Source organism: Vulpes vulpes, chromosome 8, assembly GCF_048418805.1.
Source record: "Vulpes vulpes isolate BD-2025 chromosome 8, VulVul3, whole genome shotgun sequence".
In the NCBI taxonomy this organism is placed as follows: Eukaryota; Metazoa; Chordata; class Mammalia; order Carnivora; family Canidae; genus Vulpes; species Vulpes vulpes.
In genome coordinates this window covers 19,995,433-20,023,402 of record NC_132787.1, presented here as the reverse complement: position 1 = coordinate 20,023,402, position 27,970 = coordinate 19,995,433, and the positions used below count along the sequence as shown (strand labels likewise).

The 27,970-nt window shown below is 39.8% G+C and overlaps 1 protein-coding gene across 50 annotated transcripts in view; it reads left to right on the top strand.

Annotated features, from left to right (window-relative positions):
* PPFIBP1 (PPFIA binding protein 1) overlaps positions 1–27,970 on the top strand; it is a 167,085-nt gene that overhangs the window by 19,451 nt on the left and 119,664 nt on the right. For 20 of the 50 annotated variants that reach the window (XM_072765693.1, XM_072765698.1, XM_072765679.1 and 17 more), the window contains exon 2: positions 205–322. The exons of 29 other annotated variants lie outside the window; for them this stretch is intronic. The gene's annotated coding sequence lies outside the window, so the exon portion shown is untranslated. Of the gene's footprint in view, positions 1–204; positions 323–27,970 lie in introns of those variants that run through there. One more of the 50 variants, XM_072765671.1, reaches the window with a different exon arrangement.

Sequence of the window (27,970 nt, the reverse complement as noted above, 5' to 3'; positions counted from 1 at the left end):
AAAGCCTGAGAATGCAGAGAGTTTTACCAGGCATTTCTTGTTGCTGGCTGGTTGGCTTATGAAGTAAATAGAGTAATTAGCTCTCATTAGCACTCCCACAAGCTGTAATGCATCCACCTGAGGCAGAGAGAGGCTTGCTTCTGTTCTTGAAAACGTGAAAATCCCTATCTGATCTCTTTGGTCCGAACATTTTTTGCATTGCAGAAACAGAATGCCAATTTGGCAAGAATAAAATCCACCAAGTGTTTCAAATGACAGTAGCAAATCCTACTGACCAGAGTGGAAGGCTTTCCTGAGGACGATGACTATGCCTAAGAAATTGGTGAGCCTTATATAAAGCCTTTTCCTCTTTTCCCGTCTCTCTTGTGTATTTGAATGACAGGAGCCAGGTTAGCCAGAGATATTGAACCCTGGTGGTCTGGTGGTCATATGACTTGATCTCCTGAGCCTCTTGTCAGCTTTACTTCAGAAGTTGTGGTACCAACAGAGTGTGTTGTTTCGAGTCTTTGAGAGAGAGAGACCCCTCTGAGGGTGGTTTGTGGCCCTCTCCAGGACTACCTGCTATTGTAGTCCTTGTTCCTCTGAGATATAGATCTGTAGGTATGAAGGTGGGAGCCAGAAAAACACATGGAGGAGGGAGACAGAGTCTTGGGGCTTTGCACACAATCATGGAGAGATATGTAGAAAAAATTGCAAATTGGCAGGTTTTATAGGAAAGAACCCTGAACCAAAAATCTGGCAGTTTGAATCCAGCACTGATCAGGTGTGTGAACCTGGGCATAATAGTAAAATAATACCAGTCGTGCCCTCACAGGGAGAGTGGTGAGGGTCAAATGAGACAATGCGTAAAGAGCAATCAAATGTTAAGCAGGAGTGTGATTTTAAGTTGAGTTTTTCATATGGAGTACATTATCTACATTTTTAACTTTCTGAACTCAAACCTTTAGTAATAAAATACAGACACTGTACAAGTACCTGCTTTTGCTCTGACTTCTACTTTTGTGACATCTCAGCCCAGGCCCTAAACTGGGCTAGAGCCTGAATGACTGGTAGATGGTTCCTCGAGGTTTTCTGGAAGGTGGTACTGCCTCCTGGGCAACACTGTAGCAGTAGCTCTTGATTCTTGCTCAGGCCTGTCATCTGTGTTCTTGGGGATGCAGTAAATACTACAAAGTCATCAATAATCTGTTAGCCCCAAGAATTGTTCCCTGTTATTAAAAGTTTGAGATGCTGGGGGAAAAAGTGTTCAGGGCTTATTTTCATACTTATATGTAGAACTCTTTTCTTTAAGTAGCATTAGAATGATTCCCTAGGATTTGAAGTCATGAAGCAAGAGTGTTTTATGTGGGGAGGAGTGTGTTCCATTGGTTAAGGTTGAAAACATAAGACCTGGCATCCTGTGATCTGGTGTCAGTTTTCAAAGCCACCTGATGTTGTGATGTGCAAATCACTAGCCTGGCAATGTCTCACCTTCTTTGTTTGTGAGCCTGTGATATTCCTGGGCATTATTTAACTCCTGTCCCTGTTGACTGAATTGGGTTGGTGTTTAGAAAGTGACCTAGGCGGCACCTGGGTGGCTCAGTTGATTAAGCAACTGCCTTCAGCTCAGGTCATGGTCCAGGGGTCCTGCGATGGAGTCCTTTGTTGGACTCTGGGCTCAGTGGTGGACTCTGCTTCTCCCTCTCCCCCCTGCTCATTCCCTCTCTCAAATAAGTTAGAGAGAGAGAAAGTGACCTGGACTATCAAACATTTGTAATTATTAAGCTGAGTCAGAAATATTTCAAAGATTATTTTTGGCCTTCATCAGACCTATGATAGTATGTCATGATAGAACATGTCTAGGGCCTGTAAATTCCTCAGTACAATTGAACAAATAACTTTCTACACTTAGGAAATAGCCTGTCTTTGATGAGGTATATTAGAAGCACAGTGAGAATTGGGTGTTGAAGGGTTTTAGGGGTGAGGAAAAGGCAGTAGGATTTGGTGGAGGAGAAGCTGACCAGCAATGCAGTTAGAACTGAGGCTCTAGCTGCCCTTATGGAAAGCTCTGGCGTTGGGATGTCCCCAGTTGAGGCAAGAGACTGGACCTTTGTGTTCCTGAATCAGCCCATGGCTGGCAGCTGGCCACCCCTTCTGGTGGCTTAACTTTGATGAAGCAGTGTCCTACAGCTGGCTGGGGACCTTCCCTGTGAACTGTCAGCAGCCAGGGACGAGTGCACCTGGCTCTCAGAAATGGGGTTTGGGTGGAACATACCAACGTCCACTCCCCCATCTCAAAGAATCTAACCCCTTAAAAAAAGAAACAAACAGTAATAGCACCAAAATACTGGCATATATGGTCTCTTTTCCTGCAAAGTTAGAAAGTTTGGATCCCTTAGCAAAACCAAAAGAAGAGGTTATACCCTTTTGTTAATGATAAACAGATCTCCAGCCTTTCAGAAATTTGTGAGATGCTTGGATAATATTTATACCTGATTGTGATATAGCTGGAGCCAGCTTCTGTATGTGTGAAATGGCTGACTTGTAATTGAGCGATTCTGTCCAAGGATGAATTACTGCATGTTTAGAATATTAATCATGTGTACATAAATGCATTTGTTTCTGGAATATTTAAGCTCATGTTGAATTTACAGAATTGGTGGGTCACCACCACAAAAGTCAAGCAAAGCAGGTTGAGGCACACAAACCATTAAACCCAGAACTATCCAGGGGATCTTAACAACTGGAGGGCAAATATGGGAGAGTGTGGCTTCTGTTGAAGTTCCAGTCACCGGATAGGGCATTTTAGTATGGTCGAGGATGGTAATTTAGGATTTACATTGCCAGAGGATACATTGATATGCTTTGAAAAAATTAACCAGTTTCCTGGCATTTCCAAAAGCCAGTTGTATTCTGCAAATGTCTGAAGCCGTCTGGCATGGTTTGTGGTATAAGTGGGATGGGTAAACAAGGCCAAACCCCTACATGTTTTCCAACCTCAGATTAAGTCATATCTGTAAAAGCGAACACAGTTCTTCCTCAGTTTCTGCCTTCTAGTGAGTCAAGGAGGCAGGGGGTTCTGCTGGCCCATCATTGCAGTAGTTTGAGTGTGTTAGGGGGCTCAGTAGGGAAGTCTGATGATTTGGGCCTGGTATAGCACAAAGTAGATTTCACTTCTCAGCGAGTCCCCCTCATCTCCTCTGTAACCCTTGTATTCTTTGCCCTGCCACTCAGAAGCTCCGTAATGCCAAGTCACACAAGATATTACTAATCTGCTCTTATAGGTGTAGTAGAGAGATAAATAGGTCACTGTTCCTTATTCACAGGCCGAACAACTCCAGCTGCTTTGGTGGTAGGTTGGTTCTTTTTTGTTTGTTCTTTTCTTTCTTTCAGATTCTATTTATTTATTCATGAGAGACAGAGGGAGACAGAGACAGGCAGAGGGGGAAGCAGGCTCCCTGTGGGGAAATCGATCCCAGGACCCTGGAATCATGACCTGAGCCAAAGGTAGATGCTCAACCCCTGAGCCACCCAGGTGCCCCTGGTGGTAGGTTCTGTATTAGACCCACATCTCCTCCCTTGAGGGATGTGGCGATTTGGTGATTGCATGTGGAGTAGGTGATCTGGCAGTCAGTTTATTGTATTGCCTGGAAATGGGAGATGGCATAAAATAAGGTTTTCTCAGATGAGAAGGAAGTTAATGTAACATAGTGACTCTGCTGCAGAGGAATGACCAAGGTGAGTCGAACATGTGCACTGTGTCTTCTTGAAATCTCCATGTGGATGGTCTTTCCCAGTGTGACCTCTAGAGTCTCAGGTGATCTGATAGTACAGGGAGCAGGCAAGGCCAGCTGTACTGTGGTTTGTGATTTCCTCTAGTTTTATCTTTCTAACATGCCTGCACATGTGCATTGGCATTCTGGAAAGTTCGGATGGGGAATCTCCAACTATGACTTTTCATTGTGACTCACACCTGCAAAGGATGAATCCAGAAGTTTCTTTGCAGAGAAGTGTGGTATAGTGTAGGGATAAGTAACTGTTGTTAGGAGAGAAACCTTGAAGAACCAGAATTTTTAAAAAAGAAAAAGATTGAGGAAGCCTATAAGAAAAGAGAAAACCAGAGGTGATCTGGCAAGTGTTGCTTAGAGCTGTGGGAAATAACTGACAAATGGAAATAATGGAAATAAGACAAATGGAAAAAAGTCACACAGGACGTTGGCCATTAGGGTTTCCCCAAGTCTGAGGACCAAGGTGGCACTGAGGGGCTTGAAAATGCACTCCCCCATGCATCCACCTACTTTTGCCTCTGTTTTATCTGGAACCAGAAGGTTCTGACACACTCCTGGAGTGGATGCTGTTTGGAAGGCAAGATGTCGAAGTGCAAGGGCATCTTGCTTCCTTCTAGAGCTGCTGTGGCATAACCAACCTGAGAAAGGACACAATGGTTAAGGGCACAGGCCGTGGAACCACACAGACTTCTGCCACTTAGTCAGGTATGACTTAAACTCCAGGCCTCAGAAAACAGGAATGCGGATGAAGTTGGTTGTATTTGATGGGGTTATTGTGAAGGGTTTAGCAGAGCATAATGAACTAAGTGCTTAAAACAAGGTAAGGTTGTTACATGCCAGGAGTTGTTATGGGATTTGTAAAAGGCCCCTTCCTAAGGCCCCTTCCTACACTCTTGGCCCCACTGTCACACTTTGAACCTGAGCTTGGTCTCCGCAGGCAGTTAGACACTATCGAGGCTCTGGTGGGTTATTAAGAGCAGCTGCGGGTCCTTGCCAAGGGCTCTGGGTGTCCATACATTGTCCATCCTGAGAATTCTTGTACTTATACTGCTTTTCTAGAGGCTACCCACACACATTGGCTTGGAATGGGTCTGGGCACTATTTTTATTTTTATTTTTTTATTTTTTATTTTTATTTTTTCTGATGGGCACTATTTTTAAATCTCTCTGCATAATGGGGTGCCCTATTAAATATATGTAAATATTCACCTTGTAAGCATCTTTTTTGTACACAAGGGTGCAGAATGAAAGGGCCTATCAGGGTTGCCTCCTGTGTTTTAGGGGTTTGCATGATTATGTTATTGTGTCTTCCTACAACAGTAAGAGAGGAAGGTAATATTACCAGTCTTACAGGGATTAAATTAACTTGCTCAAGATCAGAGATAATAAATACCCAGTTTCACTGAATGTAAGACATTCCAATTTCAGCAGTGTTGGAATGTGGAAAAATATCTTTTTAATTAATGTAGTAAATAGAAGAACCTAGATGTTTATTCCTGCCAAATTTCAAAGCTTATGTCCCTCCCCCTGCATCACAAGAACTTGCTGTTGACTTAGTTGGTGAAAAAAAACAAAAAACAAAAAAGCACAGATAAGAGGACACCTAATGTGTTAGGATTTAAAAGGGCAGCAATATAATTTTGATATTTATTGACTATGATGTGGCAATGCTTTTATGTGATCTAATTGATAAAAGCATTATACTCTCTACAATTACTCTGAGGTGGATACTGTTCTTTTCTCTTTTTCACAAACAAGCAACTGAGATGGGTACTCTTACTCCCATTCAGATGAGAAAACCAGCACATAGAAAACTTCCCGAGGTCACATGGCTAGTTCTAAAAATAAATTCTATAACATGGTACTTAAGTGTTAAAGTTTATCTATAATCATGATAGATCTGGCTAAGGTTCCAGAAGAGTGTGATCTGATAGAGGGCTGCTCATTGTCCTCTGGGAGTATGTGACCCAGACCTGCAGTCAAGAGGAATTCCCAGAGAGAGTGAGTAGCACCTGCAGGAAGATGGGAATGTTCATTTCTCCATCCCTACCTGCTATGATGCTAAAAATAATCATGGTCACTCTAGGTTAGGGACCCCTGCTAGTACTGTCTTTCTAAACTGGCATTAGCTAGAAGGAACTGACTTTATATATAATTTATATCTTTTCCACTTCCAAAGAGCAACTGATGTGGTTTAAAGGGAACGTTGTAAATCTAAAACCTAGGAGGATGGAAAGTCTTGGAAATCAAAAAATCAGGGGAAACATACTCTTTGATGACTTTGTGTAATTGAAGTCACTTACAGATGAGCAGCCAAGTATTATTTTTACAGCTTATATGTTGAGCCCCATCTGTGTTCACATGCTGGCTGGCCAGAATGTCTGTGGCAACTCCACTACTTGGCTTTTCATTTGTCTCTAATTCCTTTTATGGAATTAGTGATTTTTATCTCAAGTTGATATGTTGCTAAAGGATAGGAAGTTTGTTTGTCAAGCTGCCATCTAGAGATGAAGCAGAATATTTTTAAATGGATAGCTTTTCTGTCATTTAAAAATAAGTTTTTACAGTCTGGTCCATATGTAGACAAGTATTAGAAGACCTTGAAGGAGCCTGCTGAACATAGAATCCTAATTACTGAGTAGCAGACTGCATTCCAGGTGTGTGTTTGCTTTCTCAGGACCATCTGACCCACAGTTTCCTTATCTTTAGAACAAAGGGGTAAGTAAGATATGTCCACACTTCTTTAAAATTCTTTTGACTCAGACAATTCTAATCCTAACATGGCTTTTGTTCTAATTCACCAGGGTGCCTGCCTAACACCAACTGTTGAATTTGTTGGTCTCTGACTTCTGTTGTCAGTGAATCAAATGGGTGGTGTATTTTCAATTCGGATCACCCTGTGGATTGCGTATCAAAGGGAGAGTATTGTGGACATTTTTCCTTGCACATCTTTTAAAATAGACTTACTGTTAACAAAGAGAATTAACTGTGGTAGGTTTTGGGTTCAGGGTGCCCTTTTGCTGTGATAATCCCTGACAGTTGATCACAGATTCCACATCTTGCTGAGTGGTTCTGAACTGTGGTCAGAACCCTGACACTGTTGTATAGGTTTATTGGAGGGCTGCCCCGAACAGAAAGTGAGAGAGTGGCCAGCTGTGGCATGGAGCATGAAGGTTAGGATTAAGGCTCAGGCTCAGATGAGGCTCAGGATGAAAGAGGAAAAATGTATTCCCATCCAGGCCACTGTACCAGAGAGGGGGGGAGGGGATTCTAGTTGTGGTTCTTTTTTTTTTTTTTTTTTTTTTTTTCTTCCTAGTTGTGGTTCTAAGTCTGTGTCTCACAGGGGAAGAGGTGGTTCTTCTCTCTGGCTCAGCGCTCTCTGGTAACACTGAGCTTAATGTGTTGTGGCATGGCCCTGGCCACTGCCCTGGGTGGGGCTTACAGTGGACTTAGTGATATGAAGAGAGCAGAACTTCTTCTAGTGGGTGACTGACAAGTCTGATCTCGCCCTCCATAATGCTGCTTCTGTCATCACTCAACCCAGCTGGGTTGGGGATTGTGCTCAGCAGGGCCCAGTGTGAATGCTGTTTTGTGCCCTGTCTGCAGCCTTTTCTGGCTTACTGCTCTCTTGACTGTCCAGAGGCTAAAGGCCATTGGCTCCCTTGCTGGATAACCCATCCACTTGCATGAGCTGACCTCATGGAGCAGCCTGCAGAAACCCGAGGGTGCTCAGGAAAGCTTTCTCCCTGTGGATGTGACCAGAATGCTGTGGGATATGTGTTGAGAAGGTCCCTGGTGCTTGATGGGTTCTCCACAAGGAGCCTTCGCATTATGTGGCTCACTCTCTAGGGGAATCAATTGGTGATCTGTGAACTGAATAAAAACAATTCTTGTTGCAGAGTTTGTGGTAAGGAAAAGATGTCCCCAATCAAGTACATGGATCATTTTGGGCCTTATGCCCAGGGACTCAACATGCACAAGTCCAGAGAGTATCATTCATACCATAATTATTGCTGGCCCTCATTTGATTCCCTCATTCTCCATACCTTTTTTGTGAACATTTTTTGGGGGATCCTCCATTAAAATAGGGAGATGGAGCTGGCCGAAGCCAATAATCAAATAGCTCCCATTTCTCTTCCCTCCTCCATATGTTCAAATTGAACAGTTAGAGAATACTTTCTAAATTGCATGTGTTAGGACACCAGGGTGGCTCAGTGGTTGAGTGTCTGCCTTTGGCTTAGGGTGTGATCCTGGGGTCCTGGGGTCCTGGGGTCCTGGGATCAAGTCCCACATCAGACTCCCTGCAGGGAGCCTGCTTCTCCCTCTGCTTCTGTCTCTGCCTTTCTCTCTGTGTGTCTCATGAATAAATAAATAAAATCTTAACACATATAATTTATTTTTTTATCTAAAAAACTGATGAAAGAGGCACTTAATAAGCAACTCCTGCTTACATCTCGGATAAATCTGTCTCACAGAATGGAACAGGGCAGAAAAAAGGTGACTTTCGGGAATACCAGTGTTTCAACAAATTTGATACTAAGGGTGCTTAACAATTCCCATCTGGTTAACATTAGTGCTTAGATGTGTATTAATGGTAAATTACTTAAAATGGCAACTTGAAGACATTAGCTGGTAGGCCTGTTAAGGCTTCTGTCACATTCTGAAGATAATGCATAGACTGGTATAATCAAGACATCTGTAGTAGGGAGATCAGTACTGGTAGGGATAGTGATCATGCTCCATCCAACAAAAAAATTTTCTTTTTAAGATTTATTTATTTTGGAGGGGGTGGGGGGAGGGGGAGAGAGAATGCATGAGCAATAGGGAAAGGGCAGAAGGAGAGGGAGAGGGAATCTCAAGAAGACTCCTAGCTAAGCCTGGACCCTGACGTGGGGCTCTATCTCATGACCTTGAGATCATGACCTGAGCCAAAACCAAGAGTTAGTCACTTAACTCTTGTATTTTTTTACTGAGCCACCCAGCTGTTCCCCAATAAAACAGTTGAAATGAAATATTCCTTCTTTACGTATTGCCATTCACAAGATTTCTCAGGTTCTGTTTAAAATGCTTTATGAAAACTGGTATTTTGTTTTTTTTTTTTTAAAAAGATGTGCATTAAGAGAAAATGATTTGGAATTTCGAAGTGCTCACCACAGAGTTTGGACTCAGCATTTTTATCAGAGATTGGGAATTGAGGTTAAAACAAAGCTGGGAGAGACCACTGATGACAGTATTCAGAAACTAATCCTCTTGAGAGGACATGGTGAAGTGAAGCAGATACTATCTTATTTAACATGACTATATGTTATGTTATGAATTTACATTTTAAAAATCAACTAAAAATGAAGATGACTTGGTTGGACAAACGTGATGCTCTGCTAACAGAGAGGTTAAGGAAAGTTAACCTTACCACGTTTAGCAGATTTAATGTAAGTTAGTGTCCAGTCTCCTGGAGACAACTATTCCCTTTGTGTGCTCCATGTTAGAGATTCTTATGCTAGACTCCATACACTCTATTTTGAGGGATGTTGCCAAGTTGGAAGGTTGCCAGTTGCTAGGGTGGGGAGATATTATGACCAGAGACCTGGAAATTGTGACCTATTAGGAGTGGTTTGAAGAACTAGAGTTTGAAGTCCCGGGAAGTTAAGGGAGACAGAACTGCTATTATAAAACTTTTGCCAGCTTACTACGCAGAAGAGGGAATAGCCTTGTATTGTTTGATCCCTGAGGACAGTCCTCACTGGAGATGAAGCTGGGGTGGAGTGGGCAAAATGACCCGGGGAAGGCAGGCATTCCAGTAAGCGAATGAGTCTAGCCATTTCAAGGAGGTGGGAGGATTCATTGAGATGCGTCAGAAAATTTTTAGACTTTGATAAGGTTCTATGATTTTGTAAAAACAGCTGATTCCTTCTGGTTCTTTTCAAAAATTGTTTTATTCAGAGAGAGAGAATGGTAGAAGAAAAGTATCCCCTTTCCATGGCGTAGGTCATAGAAAGTATAACAACTGCTGGATTCTGATGAGAGCTGAAAAAACTCTGGAAATGTCGCTTAACATGGCTTTTCTTGTTCCTTATTTTTGCAGATCCTGCCAGGTCTATAGATCCCTTATGCCTTTGTTTGGTTTTGTGTTTTACATTAGTGGGCTAAATAAAAGTGCTTATTATATGCAAAAAAAGATTGCTACTGTTGGTCCCCCCCCCTCCGCCCCCCATAGGCAAGCTAAGCCTTGTGTTCCTCTACTTGGCAGAAATTGTGCTTTTCTGTGGAGGAAATCATAAATCAGGATTGAAGGCAAAAGATATTTTAACCCAAGTCTTCACCCTTTCTCTAAGGAGTAACAATCACTTGGCTACAATAAGCACTGCTTAAAGCTTTTTTCCTGTTGGTAAGCTTGTATTTTTGTTGACTCAAATCTTAAGAAGTACTATTTTGGTGAGGGATGGGGTGGGATGGGGGAGCCCCTGTTTCATGTTAATTGTCCTGATCTCTATCTGACTAACCCATGTGTATTTTTTCCTTTAAGCATTTTGAGCACCATTTTACATAAAATTATGAATAACTTAAAAAAATGGCCTTATGCTTGAAAGAGGCTGTGCCGTGGAAAAAAAATTTTTTGTCCACATTAAACTTATATTTAGTGTTGGGATGCCTGGCTGGCTTAGTCGGTGGAGCATGTGACTCTTGATCTTGTGATCATGAATTTGAACTCCACATTGGGTGTAGAGATTACTCAGAACTTTAAAAAAAACCCCAAAACCTTACATTTAATGTTTAGAACTTAAATTTTGAAACTTAAGGTGAATTATGAATAATGAATATTTTGAAATTAGCAATTAACCCATGGAATAAAACTGCTTCCAGAATACATCTGTTGCTTTTGGAGTAAAGTATTTTTTGGCATCATACCATGCTGGTTTTGAATCACCTTGTTGTGGTTGATATGCAGGTTTCTGCTGGAGAATGAAAGGTCCAGTATAGGTTTTTGACATGGCTAACTATAAGGTTTCTGACCTACAGATGGCTAATATGGACATTCCTGTGGCCATCTGGGAGTGACAAAGAGTATTAACATTCATTTCTGTATTTAACTAAAAGACAAATACCGAAAGAAATGTTGTTTGATACTTTAATCTTTAACAGTGTTTCCATTCTTTGCCAATGGTAACATTTGTTATCATAGAGTGAAAAACCAGTTTTGGGATATCACCAAACAAGCTATGCTGGCAATACCTAGAACATTGGTACCAGGCTAGCCGTTTTAGGCTTAGCTTGCATGACTAGTTACACAGATTTTGTGAAAGATTTGTAGGAGGTTGGGTTTACAGGAGTTAGGTGTTCAAAATAACGTCTTCTGTTTCTTTCTCCCAAGAATTGAATGTTGTCCACATTAGAATTGTCATTTACTGAAGGAACGGGAAACTTCCATTCTGTCTAGATTTGTGCTGTTTTAGAAGAGTTTTCTTCTTATATGCTACTTTTAGGCAAATACAACCCTAATATCCAGCATTGATCAGGAGAAAGCAAATTGGAAGAATGACTCACAGAATTAAAATTACTAATAAATCATCTAACCTCTCTGCTTCAGATTTCAAACTGGTTACTTCTTAGAATTGTTAGATTGCTGGAGTCTAATAAATTAATGTGTGAGCCTATATGTCTAAGAAAAGTGATTATTTTACATTTGCTGTGGCATATATATGTAGAGGGAGGGGATGAGAGTCTTAAAATCTCAAAGACCCTTTTTAGGCACACCCTCGCCCCCCCCCCCCCCCCGCCCTGAGAACTCCACTTTGCCCGTATGTTTACTGTCTTGGCCAAGTGGCTTGGATTTTGTTTAATCTCAAAATCTGAAATTGCATCAAGTCATGTTACTTGATAATCCTCCATGACTGACTTCATATGTATTTTAGGAAAAAGAAAAAGGAGACTGCTTTAGAAATATCATAGCTTGAGTTATTTTTAAATTAATGAAGGAAAATGTTTTCTCCTCTTGCTGAGCTTTTTTGTGTCAAACTTAAGTTTTGAGGGGTAACGTCATGGTAACAATACCTTTACAAGTAAGGGAATATAAGGAAACACAAGGAAAGGGAATAATCTGAAAAACTGTGAAGGTGGTTACCACGTATCTAAAAAGTCTATAGAATGATACTTTATATAGATTTTTACATGGGCATATTTGCTACTTACAAGAGCTCTTTCTTTTGAATACTCATGTTATTTTTACAGTTAGGTCAGTTCACAAAGAGTTTCCAACACTGTGGACATATTACATTTTGTTTAAGTGCTAAATGCTCCCCCATCGGTTTTATACGAAAAATGAGTAATGCAAATTTATTGGGAACAAACCTGGAATTACTGGAATGTGAACTGCCTTCTTATATTTCCAAGTGCTCTGGAAAGTTCTCCTTCTCTACTGATTTCCATAGAGATTCTCTAATTTTGTTTTCTGATAATCCTGTGCAGTAAGAATCACTCAGTTATTTAAGGGGGCTCCATTTTTACATGAATTCCTTTACTTCTTGGGAGTCTTTTTTTTTTTTTTTTTCCATCAACCTGGCCTTACCATGCTCCATATGACTTTGGGTATTTGTGTACAATTTATACATTGATGGAATTTTCGTAATGCAGTGGGTATGTTTGAGTGAAAGTTGGCCCTTGAAATATATTGGAATAAAATTATTAGGCATTTTATATTTTACAAATGCTTATCTAGCATGTTTATGTACTCTGTTTCTCATAGATTTATTTTCTCTAAACACTTTCGTGGTGTTTCCAAGATTATTTGGTGTTTAGAACCAATAACTGATTTTTTAAATGAACCGGGCTATTTCTAGTAATTAGAACCTACAACCAAGAATTGGGAGTGTTTACTTTCAGTTGATCTCTCTCTTTCCCAGAATGGGAGCAGTACAGAAAAGTGGGAGTATGTGTAATGATATAGAATATTACATGTTATGTCTTACATACTATCCTATGTGGGTCAAGAACTATCTTACTCACTTTTTGAGGATGGTTGCAGAAAAGCGTTTGAGTGTATACTCCTTGCCCTGCCTCCAACCGCCAAACATAAACACCACACAAACACAAACATACTGCTTAGACTTAAGTAAGACCTATGAATTGTAGAGGTGTTTCATCTTCTGCAAAATATAAATGTAAAGGAGCATGTATAAAGTGCACTGTGTGGCCTCATAGGAAGCTGTGTTATTGTAAAATCTTATTAGCATCACCAGAGGTAATAGGGTTAAGCTGATTAAACTTGCCATTAACCTATTTTGCTGAATATAACTCGTAGCCATAATGATGACTTTTAAGCATCTACAAGTATGTATGAAATTCTTATTGCGCCTAAATACTAGTAACACTTTGTATTAGCTTAATTTTAGTTTTTTTTTAATTAAACACGTTTTTCTAACTATAAGATTTTCTCATGATTCCTGAGGTTTGAGGAATGTGATGGTTCAAGGGAGGGAAAAAAAAAAAAAGCCAACCCAATAATACAGTACCAGAACTCTCTGTTATTTTAAAATTGGATCACAGGGATACCTATGGTATTTGAAAACCTAATTACAGTTATACCTCACAGCATAATTATAAGCTCCTTTCCTTCCAGACATGAAAATTAAATGGTGAAATTTCCGTGCACACACACATAGCACCAGTGTGGAACAGACGCTGCCATTTCCCTACACGAAAAATAAATGTAACTGGGCTAAGTTGACATTCTCTAGAGAGGACACATAGGCTAGGAGATAGTAAAGTTGTTTATTCCTCCTCCTCAGAAAACAAAGCACAAAAACTGTCATTTAAACTAGAATGTTGAACAAAAGCGGCCGAGGCTTCCCTTAATGATAAAGTCTGTGTGATCTTCTTATCTACCAAGAGAATTTGTATTGACATGACCAGTAAATATTACACATGGAAAGTTCTATGTATTTGAATGATTTCAAAGTTTGTAGTCAGAAGTCTGTTCTTGTGTAAAATGTATTTATTTTTAGTCTTTGAGAGTCCAATATTACCCCCTCGATTCACAAGTATCTGTTCAGTTATCTTGCATTTAAGTTAAACTTATTGGCTGTTTTAGATCTTGACTGAAAAACTGGAGGGGAATAAAAAGATTTCCCTGGGAGAGGAGTTCACAAAACCTCAGGGATGAATTAAATGCACAGGAAGGTTGTTTGTTTTGGTGGTTTGGATTTTGTGTTCTTTGCTGCCAAAAGATTTGTCAGTTTGGGTTTTGATAGTTAAGTTAGTTTAGAGTGGTATTATTCTTGAGAGTGACTTACAGAGGGTAGATGAAAGGAAACAGTCCGGTTTAACACATGATCCTTATCCAATGTATGCTATGGATTACTCACACATATTAGCTGTTCCTTAAGCAGATTTGATTGGTCTATGCTTGGAAGTAATACTAACAGATAACCATTGGAAGGGGTGTGGGGGTGTGGGGAGCTCTTTTAGGAGCTGAGCTGAGTACGATGTGAGTGTTTTACTTACCTCCAGATAGTCAGATGGCATGGGCACTGGTACCTCCATTGAAACTAGGTATTGAGGTTCATAGGCATCAGGCAATTTGAATGCACACAAAATCAGTAACCAAATCCAGCCCTCCTGAGCCAAAGCCAAATAACCTAACCATTTGTCTTAAGAGAACCACTCTAGGTTCACTTTAATGCCCTTAAAAACCAACTTGATATCCTATGCACTAAACCCTTTTTTTTTTTTTAAATAATAAGTAAAACTGGGAAATGGAAATTTATAGTCACCTCATCAGGAAGAAGTAATTATTACTAGATTTGGTATTTTGAACTTCAGTTCTTTATTTGTGGATAAACCACCATTTTTCTTTAATGCAGAACTCTAATGGCTTTTCATCTCCCTCAGGAGGAAATCCCATTCAGTCTTTAGAGTGACCCAAAACTCCTGCATAGTAATTTTCCACACCCAGCTTCTCTGACTTCACTGACCTCTCTTCCTGCCCCTCCCCACCTTGTTTATTTTGCTGCAGCCACAATGGCCTCTCTTCAGTTCTTCTAATTCTGCAAGCATACTCCTGCCCCAGGGCATTTGCACTTTTCATTCCTTCTGCTTGGAATGCTTTCTCCCAGAGAATTGCATGTCTCCCTCATTTTCTTCAGGACGTTTTCTGAGGCACATGTCAATTCAGCTTTCCCTGACCGGCCTATATAAATAATGTTCCTCCTTTCTGAGCTCCCTCTTTCCTCGCTCTGCTTTATTCTTTCCGTGGTACTATCGTTGCTATCTCTTGTATTTTCACTTGTTTATTTGCTGTTTCTAGGCTGGAACTTTGTTTCGTTTATTGCTTTATGTCCAGCAACTAGACAAGTGTCTGGTACACAGAAGATGCTTCATAAATATTTGTTGAGTAAAAGAAAATAAGTGAAAGCATATGTGTGTGAACATATACACACACCTGTGGACACACATACATGCACATGCTTTTATGGGGTATTATGCTGCCTGCTTAGCCTTAGGACTAGAATCCCATTATATGCCTATTTGGTAATTTTTAAAATTTAAATAAAATTAAAATTTAAATCTCAGTTTGTCCTTTAAGTGATAATTGACTTTGATTTTATTTTGTCCTTCACCTTTAATTTACAGAATCAATTTGTTGGTAAATCCTATTCGGTTTCCTTTTCTTCTGCTTTAAGTATCAGTATTCCTTACTCCTATTACTAGCAACTAAACCACTCTTTTTTAGAAGTCCCAACTGTGTATTGCTTTTAGAAATAGCAAAGGAAATGGGCTTTTTAAGATTGCTGAAACCAGATTTCATTCTTATTCTACTAGCTCCAGCTCTTGTGCTCTCAGGCAAGTTAGCTTCTGAGCCATAGTTTTGTTGATTATAAAGGTGGGTATAATAATATTCATCAGAATTATTTGCAGGTTTGATCAAAATAACTCCTGTAAAAGCAGCGCCAGTTCATTATCATACTCTGAAAAATCCAGGTAGATTGGACTCCTTGGGTCAGTTTTTTTTTTCTACCTCAGAACATAAATGGATGTAATGGGCATCATTCTAAAGATACCCCTCTAGGATGCCTGTCTTCTGGTTGTTCAATCAAACATTAATCTCTGTACTGCTCTGAAGGAGCTTTGCAGATGGAATTAAGGTCAGTAATCTGCTGACCTTAAGATAGGGAGGGTAGCCTCGATTATCCAGGTGGGCCCGAGGTAAGTAATTAATAAGCCTTTAAAAGCCCAAGATTTAGAGAGATGAGGCAGAGGGGGAGGCAGAAGGAAGGCAGAGAGATTAGAGTGGGGAACTCACTCACCATTGCTGACTTTGAAAGAGGTTGCAAGCCACGTCTGTAGACCAACCCTTAGCCCACAGCCAGCAAGAGAATGGGGAACCTCAGTCTCACAGCCACATGGGATTAATGCTGCCAACAATCTGAATGAGCTCATCGGCAGAGACTCCAGAGAGGAACACAGCCCTACCGCCACGTTGATTTCTGCCTGTGAAACCTGGAGCAGGGACCCAGCTGTGCCCAGACTCCTGACCCAGTGAAGCTGTGAGATAACAAATAAGTGGTATTTTCGGCAGCCAAGTCTGTGGTCATCTGTTGTGGCAGCAACGGAAAACTAATCCAGGGAGTTTGAGAAATAAGACCAATGTTGGAAGGGCTTTTGGGCATAGCTGGTGGAAAAGATATTTAATGACCGCCTGCCGATTCTGAATGAATGTTGCCTCATAGGGCATTCTCCTTTTCAGGGGTTTATCTGCTGGCAAGCCTGGGAAACTTCCATGGAATCAGTGAATGCATCCTTTCCCTTGATCACCACTGGAGATAGAGGGATGCTGATGTGTTTTAATAGTCTAACTCTCCTTGGTCAGCAGCTTTTTCATCTCTGTTTCCTCTTGACAAATGAACTACGTGTTCTTAGATTAAAATTGATCTTCTACACTTGATGCCCAGTTTTTCAGGAAGGAAGTTTGGCTTCTGGCTGAAATTTAGAAAGTAGACCTTAGGAATATTCTTGGAGATCTTCTGGAATTCTTGTGTTCAGGACTACCTTCTCTCTCTCTCTCTCTCTCTCTCTCTCTCTCTCTCTCTCTCTCTTTTTAAGTTTTATTTTTAAGTAATCTCTGCACCCTACAAGAGGCTCAAGCTTACAATCTTGAGAGCAAGAATTGCATACTCTACATACTGAGCCAGATTGGTGCCCCAAGGAACAGATTTATTAGATGTCTTTCTTGCCATGCCCATCACCCTTCTTTGTCCACTCCCAATATTTTCAGTCACTTCATGGAAGTAAAGTTTGGGTCTAGAAGAAGAGAAAAAAATTTGCATGTTGTGGATGGCTAGACCATTATAGCTTCCCTCTCCAGCTTGAGGACTCCTGCAGCCCTCAGAACATAGGATTCCCATTTGTTCTTTGATAATATCATGCATTAGTGCATGCCTGGGCCTTTGCGGCAGCTCTCGAATATTCAGGTCTGCACCTACCATACCTTTTGCTTTTTGATAACATACATGCAAAATGTTTTTACAGATACTAGCTTCATCCATATATTGATTTCTATTAGCTTTATTGTATTTTTTAAGATTTTGTTTGACAGAGTGAGCATAAGCAGGAGGAGTGGCAGGCAGAGGGAGAGGGAGAAGCAGGCTCCCTGCTGAGCAGGGACCTAGATGTGGGACTCAATCCCAGGACCCTGGATCATGACCTGAGCTGAATGCAGATGCTTTTAACCGACTGAGCCACCCAGGCGCCTGCTTTTTTTTTTTTTTTTTTTTTTTAAACTTAATTCTTAAAACTCTTAAGTCACCAAAGCAGTCTGTGTTCATTGTCATTCACATAATACTGTAGTATTAAAAAATGAAAGTCTTCTCTTTTCCCATTTCTCATGGTCTGTAATTAACATAAATTAGAAATGGCTTGACTATCCTCCCAGACATGACAATGGTCATACACACATATGTATATCCAGAAATTTTTGTTTATGAGAAACTTGTTTATGAAAAACTTTCATACTGGCTTTTTCTTTTTTTTAGCAGCTTTTTTCCCCTCTCTCTCCTTTTATAATGACAACATAGTGTTCTACTGGGAGGGTGTATTCTGCTTGTTTACATTTAAATGGTTTCCAATTACTCATAACCTCTAAAATGTTGCAATAAGCATCTAGGTACATAGATCACTTTTTTGTAGTTTTACAAGTGAAGTTGCTAGGCAATGTGTATTTAAATGTTGACAGATGCTGCTGAACTGTTGTTCAGTAAAGTATATCAATTTGCACTCTCTCCTGTGATTTTCCGGATTCTCTGAATGACACTCAGGAAACTCTTAACTGGTAGTTGGTTGCAAGGAGAAGAACTGGGTGTCTGGGCATAGGTAGAGGGAGGGAGACTGAGTTTTGAGAATAGCTCCTTGGTACCTTTTAAAATTTTGTGCCATGGGCTTGTGTTATCTATGAGAACAACAGGAGCAACACTGTGAGACTTCCTGTTTTCCCACACCTTTGCAAATATTATGTTGTAGGCTATATGGTACATGAAATAAAAGGTCTCATTTTGATTTATGTTTCTTTGATTTTTAGAAAGGTTGCTTTAGCTTCATTTTATTAAATTTTAAAAAAATCTAAAAAAGTTACAAAGGCATTCTTGCTGTAAAAGTAAGTAACTCAGACATTGAAGATGAAGCTTTCACATGTCGTTTTGTTTTGTGTGTTTTTCTTTTAAACATAAAGGAACTCAGGGAATATGCAGACACCAAAGGTTCAGGCACTGGGCAAGCAGGTCATGAACACTGGCTTTCTTCCTTCCCTTATTATAAGCTTTTGCTGTGTGAGACTTTGAGAATTTGCTCAACTTTGAACTTTTGATCTCCTTCCTTCTTCAAAACTGGAGATAATGTATACAGTCCTCTGCATATAAGGACAAAGAATGAGTGTACTTTTTATTTTCAAAATCATAACTAAGGATATTTGAAGAGAAGTCAAGTGTGTAGTTTAAAAATCGCCTTAACATTCACATGGCTCATTGCACAAAAATATAATTTTCTGAACTTATTACATTATGATTTATGAAGTCTGGTTCTGTTTTTTTCTTTTCTTTCCATGAAAGAAAAATCTATTCCAGGTTTTTTCTAGGAGTTGAGTATCAGAGAGATGAAGAAACTGTAATGGTAAATTTTTGCAGGGCTAACTTTTCCCTTTTGTACTAATCAGGCTTTTACTTTCTTCCCCTAGTCTCTCAACTCTTTCACTGATGTGTGTCTGTCCTCTGATGTTTTTATACAGATGAGACTTCCAAGTTCCTGCCAGAAAAATTCTAGGAAAACCCTTCTTATCTTGCGTTCTAGGTCTGTCCCTCTTCCTGTTCTGCTCTTTGCTCCTGTGATGTCTCTTCTTTGTTCTCCCGAGCCACCAGCACCTAAAGTCTCCTTACCAAGGCCACCCCCAACCCCACCAGCACCCCAGAACCTTGTCTTCCTGTCTCCCACCAAGACTGCCCTGTGACCTCTGCCTCCAGGCTGTCGGGCACTGGCAGGCAAACTGATGAATCATTGCTCTCTCCATCAGACTCTTAGATAACAATCCTTTGGTTATTCATCTCCTGCTGACTTCCTATCCCATTTCCTTCCATGACTGTTACAATATTTTTTCCCATAATTTCCAAGTCTCAAGTCTGTAGTCCCTACTTGCTCTCTAAGGATGACATTGTTGTCTTCTTTTATTGAAAAGATCTAGGTTGGGGTCACAAACTCTGCTGCCAAGAGGAGCCATTGAAATTCCTGAAATGAGTGTGACGTGGGCAGGGACTGTGGTGGACTACAGGGTGCCAGCCACGCCTCAGGTGTGGGCAGCAGCGGTGGTGGTTTACAGAAGCTTGGGCCTGGCATTGCCCATCTTGTTTTTTCCAGGAAAATCAAGTCTCTGATTTTCTAGGTGAAATCTCTACAAGTTTAAATCACATTTTTTTAAACTCTGTGTAGGCCAAAAAAACCAATCTGACAGTTAGTCATCTTGATTTTCAAGCTTCTTTCTTTTTTTACCTTAATGTTGTCTCGGTATTTTCAGAGACACTGAAACAGACATTTTCACTGCCTGCCTTTTTTTTTTTTTTTTTTGTCTTCAGGGTCACTCCTTTTCTTTCTTGTCTCAGGTGTTTTTACTTGTTTCCTCCCCATTCCCTTTTATTTGCATAAAAATATTTGGACTGTCCTTTCCTAAAAAACAAAAAAACAAAAACAAAAACAAACAACAAAAAACAGAAAACAAAAAAAAAAAACCAAACAAACCAAAAACGGATGTAGTAGTGCCTGTTCATCCACAGGGTATATATTCCAAGACCGCAAGTGGATGCCTGAAACCATGATAGTGTGAACCCTGTATATATAACTTTTTTTCATATGCATACATACCTATGGTTAAAGTTTAATTTATAAGTTAGGCCCAGGGATCCCTGGGTGGCGCAGCGGTTTGGCGCCTGCCTTTGGCCCAGGGCGCGATCCTGGAGACCCGGGATCGAATCCCACATCGGGCTCCCGGTGCATGGAGCCTGCTTCTCCCTCTGCCTGTGTCTCTACCTCTCTCTCTCTCTCTGTGACTATCATAAATAAATAAAAATTAAAAAAAAAATATATAAGTTAGGCCCAGTATGAAATAACAATAATAACTAATAATTGGAGTGCCTGGATGGCTCAGTCAGTTAAATGTCGGTCGGGTAATTTCAGCTCCAGTCAAGATCTCCGGGTCATGAGATTGAGCCCTGTGTCTGAATTGGGCTCTGTGCTCAGTGGGGAGTCTGCTTGAGATTCTCCCTCTCCTCTGCCCCTTCTTCCATTGCTCCTGCATGTGCATGTATGAATGCTCACAGTCTCTCTCTCTCTCTCTCTCTCTCTCAAAAACAACAACAACAACAACAAACAAACAAACAAAAAAAACCAGGACAATTCCAACAATATGCTGTAATAAAAGTTATGTGACTGTGGTCACTTAAGTATAAGATACTTATTCACCCTTCTTGTGATGATGTGCTTCTGCCTATATCCCCTCTTTTCTTTATTCTTTTATGTTGAATTTTAAATAAGGGGTCTACATTCATTGCCTTTACTTCTTCACTCATTCCTTTAACTTCCAGTCTGCCTTTTGTCTTTGTGACTCCTGGAAAACTCTTCCGTGCTTTGAATCCTGATTTGTCCTAACCTGCACAGTCTTCTCTGAACACCACTTCCACATCCGTTTGCCCTTGCTTCATCCTACACATACTACTTCTCCAAGATTCCCTCACTGGCCCTCTCTTCATACTCTTCCTGTTGGTTATGGTCTTCTGTGTATGTGCTGCTGGGAGATCAAGTCAACATATACAGATGAAATTCATTGTGTTACCTCTCTTCCAACCCCAGCTTTTTGAATCAACTTACAGTTTTGTTAATGGTGCCACTGTTTTTTCCAGACATTTAAGATTCCAAACTCTGCAGCTAACTTTGAGTTTTCACTTCTCATTTCAGTGACCAAGTATATTTTATCCATCCACAATATAGCTAGTATTCGTAGCTTTCTTTCTTCTTGACTTAGAGGTCCTTGACTTCTGAATTGCTTTCCCTTCACCTTCATGCATCCATATTAATTTATATAAAACACAGCTCTGACTGTACCATTCATTGGTTCAGAAAACCTCAACACTTCTCAATTACTTACCAAATCTAGTCCAGTCTCCTTACCATTACTTATCAAGGACTTTTAGGATCTAGCCCAACTGATTGTTCTAGCTTCCTTTCTCATTGTCCCTTCATGCATCCTATATTTTAGAGCTACTACTGTTGGCTAAATACTCCCACACTTCAGCCCACATGCTCCTGTTTCTTTTATTTGAAATTCTTTATGCTTCTCCCAACCCTTCCTCTGACGTGTTGAAATCCTATACATTGTCCAGTCTTTCATCTTCATATTATTTCCCTCTTGAACAGCTCCCCTTATTTACCTTTATCTGAGTTATTTTTCCCTCCTGATTTTCTCCTAGCATTTCATTTGACCTCTCATGTGACACTTACCATTATATTGTATTATATTACATTATAGATCACTAGTAAACCTCTCTTCTGTCCTTTTTTTTTTTTTTTCTTCTGTCCTAATGGACTGTATAAACTCTTTTTCCAGAGACTGTGCCCTATTCCTAATTTTTTACCCCCCCCCCCCCCCAGCATAGGGCCCAGTGATAGGCACTGAATACATACTTTAAGTGAAAACCCTTGGGGCACTTGGATGGGCTCAGTCAGTTAAGCATCTGTCTTTGGTTCAGGTCATGATTTCAGGGTCCTAGGATCAAACTCCACATTGGGCTCCCTGCTCAGCAGGGAATCTGCTTCTCCCTCTTCCTCCCCACCACTCATGCTCTCTCTTCCTTGCACTCTTTCTCTCTCTCAAATAAAATAAAATCTTAAAAACCCTCTCGTTATTAATAATTAAAACATAAAACCATTGGATTTCCCCCCCTTAAAACCCAGAAGATTAGAATTCATGAGGTTGCTGGTGCTTAATGCCATATTTTGCACATGGTAGGCTCTTAGTCTAAGGAAAAGAAATCTGTCTCTCCCTTGAATGCTTTTTAAACAGTCAAGAAGGTTAGTTCTGTGACTGTTCAAGGACAGCTGATTCTCCTGCTGTTTGCAAAATATGGATGATAGATGATCACACAGCAAGGGTAGTTTTTGTTATGAAGTGCCATTATAAACGGAAATTGTCAAGAACACAAGGCAAAAAGTCTTTAGGGTAAAACTCAATTTAGAGTTGTCACTTAGTGGGGGTATAAGTGGTACCTCAAAAAGTTGAGCTTTAGTTTTGAGAGGGAGATTTTCACTTTTAGTTAGGGATAATAATTTAAAAATAATAATGACAACTATTTTGGGGGGGGGGAGCACTTACTGTTGCCAAGCTTTTTCTCTGAATTTATCTTGCTGAATTCTCACGCAGTAGGTGTGGAGTGTGTTATGTTCATTTTATGGATAAGGACCCTGAAGCACAGGAGTTAAGGAGTGATTGAAGACCCACAGCTGGAGAGTGGTGGGGCTGGGATTCACCTCAACCTGCTTGTTTTAGAGCCCACTCTAATCTCTCTATTCTATCAGGGGAGTTGAAAAGGAAGGCCTGGAACATTTGTTACCTCTGCCTGTTCCCGTGACCTAAATACTACTTTATTAGCCCAGGCTCCAACTTCTTTTCCTGCCCCAAAGATAATTTTATAGCATCCTTAAAACTTGTCTATGTTTGTTTTCCATTTTACCGAATGCCAGCAGAATAGAAAAGCATCCTGGTTTTGTTCAGTGCACCGTGGGATATCTATTGTCCATCAATAAGCAGCAAGAAAAAGTTTAGCCACCTGAATTTTAAAAGACTAAAACATATTAAATTCTACCTGCCAATGCAGCCAGACCATGGGATACTCTGAAGGACAAACAATCCAGTTTCTTCAACTTAGTAATTCGCAAGGAGAAAGAAAAGAGATGAAGGGGGAAATCTATAGATTAAAAAATTATTTAAAAATTTTTTAAAAAGTAATTTATTTGAGAGGGGGGGAGAGAGAGAAGAAGCAGCAGCAGCAAGGGGAGGGGCAGAAGGAGAGGGAGAAGCAGACTCTCTGTTGAGGAGGGGAGGCGTCCTAGTTAAAAAAACTTTTAACTGGGATGCCTGGGTAGTTCAGCAGTTGAGCGTCTGCCTTTTGGCTCAGGGCGTGATCCTGGAGTCCTGGGATCGAGTCCCACATCGGGCTCTCTGCATGGAACCTGCTTCTCCCTCTGCCTGTGTCTCTGCCTCTCTCTCTCTCTCTCTCTCTCTCTCTCTCTCTCTGTCTCTCATGAATAAATAAAATCCTAAAAAGAAAATTCTTAACAGAGCTATCAGCCAAACACAGTGGTAAACCCTGATGAGATCCTAATGCAAACGAACAAATGGTTTTTTAAAATATGACTGTTACAAGACCATTGGAAATGTGATCATTGATTGACTGGAAATGTGATGGTATTGAGATAGAAATTCGTCTTCCTAACAATAAGAATTATTACTAATTTTAGGATAATAGTTTTACAGTTACGTTATCTTTTAGAGACATACTGAAATATTCATTCAGAAATATCATTTCTGACAATTGCTTCAAGGTAATATGGGGATATGGATAGGAGAGAATATAAATGGAACAAGACTAGCCATAAGGAGTGATTATTGAAGCTGGTGTTGGGGGCATGGCATTCATTGTGTTAATCCACTTATGTTTGTATACCTTTAACATTTTCCATAATAACTTTTGGGGAAAAAAAAGCTGGTAAATTCAACTTAGGGTATGAGTTTTAAGTCTGAGAGGGTTGTTTAGCCTCCATGAGGTTTTATCCTGGCTCAGTATTCAGACCAAGTAGATATGATAAGGGTAATGAGACCCAAGATAAAGTTTATAACCCTTTATCATGGAGAAATTCCACATTATAAGAAATTTTAATGGCATTGGAAACATAGTAAACTTTGCCTTCATCTAGCTTGTGTTTCCCTCTAGGAGAAGACCTTGAGCAGATCCACAGTTGTCTCAAAATGCCAAAGCCCATCTTTATATCATGACAGAGGGCCATTGGGGTCTAATGGGAAAGAGCAATCATCAACATTGGCAGGTTTAGTTAAGCAAAATGTAGCAAAAGTAGCATCAGAAGTTATTTCTTTCTGTTTTCTCAGTCTTAGGGAGGTTTTGTTCTTAGTCTCAGAAAGCACTTTTACATTCTTATTAGTTGACTATATAAAATCAAGGTTCATAGGGATAAAGTACTTTTTCTAGTAATGACATATGTTGTATATGACAGGTTAATCGTAACTTGATTATGCTTATTCTCTCATTTCTATAGAGTATAAGGCTGCTGATACTATGTCTTTCTTTACCAAGCTCATCTTTTGCAACCTCTTAACATATGTAAGGGTAAGGGATGATGGCAGAAGGGCCTCCTTTTGCTTTGCAAGTAGGTGTGATGCTCAGATGTTCTGACGTCACTGATGGCATGGATACATGGTTGGTCCCTCAGCCGTGTAGCCTTTGCCTTGCCAGCTGTTAGCATGCCACAATTCCTCAGCCTGCTCATTCCACTCTCTATTGGACCTCTCTCCTCTCTGACTCTTCCTTCCTTCCCAGAGTTCTTTAATGGCTTTGCTCTCACCACATGTTCTGTTAATGCTGGTGCCCTGCCTATCCATCTTTAGGTATTCTCCCCCAGTGTGCTTATCAAAACTTCTCTTGTCAGCAACCACTTGTAAACTGGTGAAGCTCAGCCGTGAGTGAGCCCAGGCTCTTTCCTGAACTTTCCAGACCTGTTTTTCCAATTACCTTGCATGCATTCACCCTTTGGTTTCAGGGCATTTTAATCTCAATGGATCAGAGTTTAATTATCATTGTGCCCCCACCCCCAACTTTGAACTTGTGCCCCCACCCATGAACTTTGTTTCTATTCTCTTCTGAATTTGCTGTCACCACAAGTCAGAAACCATCGTGTCATCATTGACTTCTGCTCCTTCATGACTGATGAGTTTCCTAAATGTTTTTCTCAGCTTTCGCCTCCCTCCCCTGTCTCTGCGGAGTTCAAACCTTCAGGAACCATTGCTGCACCCTGCTCCAAATTCATTCCAGACAGTGCCTCCAGAAAGAGCTTTTTGAAATGCAAATGTGATTGGTTTTCTCCTGCTTAAAAGCCTTCTGCAATAGTCTAAACTTTTGAGCAGGGTACTACTGTCATTAAATTTGTGAGCATCTCCTCCAGTATATATATTTGTATTATAAATAACATACCCATAATTGCACTAATGTATTACATATTGTAAACACAAAAATAGGAATTAAAAGGACACAAAAATAATGTTTTAAAAATAATTTTATATTTAGTAATATTCAGCCCTTTAATTTTTGACATTTTTTTGGAGTCCATGGTAATTTTAGTAAAGATAGTATGATTGTATTTGCTTCCTTATTTTTAAAAATCTATTTCCATTTGGGAAACACTAATGTTAAGGTCTGTAAGTTCAGTTTATTTATATACTTATTTTTTTCAGTTATTATCATTGAAAAAGTTAAAGTATGTGCAAATCCAAATGGGCGACATGCAGGGTTCACTGCTTGTTCATCGTTATCCACCAACTGCACAAAGGTTCAGTTGAAATCAGTCAGTGAATTGTAATCTAGTATAACATTGGAGTAAGAACAGACCTTCCTGTCTTGTTTATTTACTAGATTGGATAATTTGCTTAATCTCTCTGTTTCAGTTTCTGTATCTGTGAAGTGGGATAATTATTATAGTCTCTTCATCAGGGATAGTGCTGAAGATTGAGTGATTAATGCATGTTGAATGCTGAAAATAGTGCCTGATTCATAAACAGCAAACCCTCAATAAATAATAGCTATTATTTTCCTCTTTAAGAAAGAAGTTCAGTCATTTCTTTAAGAAAGAATGTGAACATGCTGCATTTCCCTACTTTTAATAGGACTTCAAAAACTAAAACTCTTAATTTTGTAAATTTTAAAGCAGATTAGAAAATTCTGTGCTTAAAGAGTACAGATATGAGAGGTTTTATGGATGTGACATTATTTGAGGAAATAATGACATGATGGAAATATTTTCAAACTTCTATTTTCAAAATATTTCAGAAAACTTTCTCACTGTGACAATGTAATCTTTAGAGGAACACGGGCTGCTGTACGGTTGTGCAGTTTGATCAAGTATAGGTGTCAGATTCATGAGTTTATGCTCCCTTGTGCTTACATTATTGTTGTTTTCATCTATCACTGGTTCCTGTCAACTACTTGTCCATTTCATGGGAGTCACTTTGGTGGTTAAATTATAATGATAACATCATCCGTCCATTCACTTATGTGGACACATATAAACTAATACTTTGCAGTCATTGGAAGGACACAAGGAATGGAGGATGCCTCATGGCAGTGGAGCTTCCAGGCTTCCTTCAGAGACTTCTTTTGTGTGACTAGCTGCGATTGGGACTGAGAGGATCATTGGCAATCCATTCATGAAATACTAGTAAAATTTGGTCTTCCTTTCTTCTTTAGAAATAGAGACTTTGGTATTATCTACCATGCAATGTAAACAGTTGGCATGGCTGACCGACCATGTCTTCTGGTCCAACTGCTGAGGATGCCATGTTGGGTCACCACTCTATTTTGAACTCACTGCTCCTCAGTCTAGAAAACTCTTCTCCTTATACGATTCTCCTCATCTCAGTTATTCATATGCTGATTGATTTTATATATGTTTTATATAGGGATAGAATATAGGTATTTTGAATTTTGTTGTTTTCACTTGAATGCGTATCAAACTATTTTGTTTCTGCAAGGCCTTCAATATGACAATCTGGATGCTTTCCTTATTTTGTTGCTTTGACATGCCAAGATGAATTAAACCATTCATCATTCCTCTAACTGGATATTCACTTATTTCCAGTTAATTATTTAGGATTCTGTCATAAATACCTTTTTGCATATTATTTTTTGCTTTAGGCACATTATTTCCTGCAGATAAATTCAGTGGAGGAATTATATTAACTCTTAGTCTAATAGAGCCTAAATGCTTTCCTAAAAGATTCACATGAAATATAGTGCTACTAACAGTGAAAGACCAGTAGTTTCACTAGAACATTGAAACTCTTAGGGATTTTTGTTTTGGGGTATGTAAAATGGTAACTCAGGGCTGCTAAATATGCATTTTTTTTTTTGTTACCATTGCAAATAAAATTTTCCCCATGTTTTTAGTTATGTATTTTTTTTCTTCTGTGAGCCTGGGGTTTGGATTTGTTTTTCTTAACCATATAAACACTTTGGGGTACCTGGGTGAGCAGTTGGTTGAGTGAGTTTTGGTTTCTACTCTGGTCATGGTGTTGGGGTCAAGGGATCGAGCCCTGCGTCAGGTTCTGTGCTCAGCAAGGAGTCTGCCTGACATTCTCTCCCTCTCCCCTTCTCCCTGCACACACATGTACACACGTGTACTATTTCTCAAATCTTTAAAAAAATATATAAACCTAAGTTTGTATTTTACATAGTACATAATAATCATTTCCTTTATCCAATATAGAGTTTCTATTACCTTCTTTAATAGAAAAGATGGCTATAATATTATTTTTCCCATTTGTTGGATGGGAAGCTTAGGTTAAATAACATGGTTGTATAGCCAAAAATTTATGGACTTGGAATATTAAAACCCAGG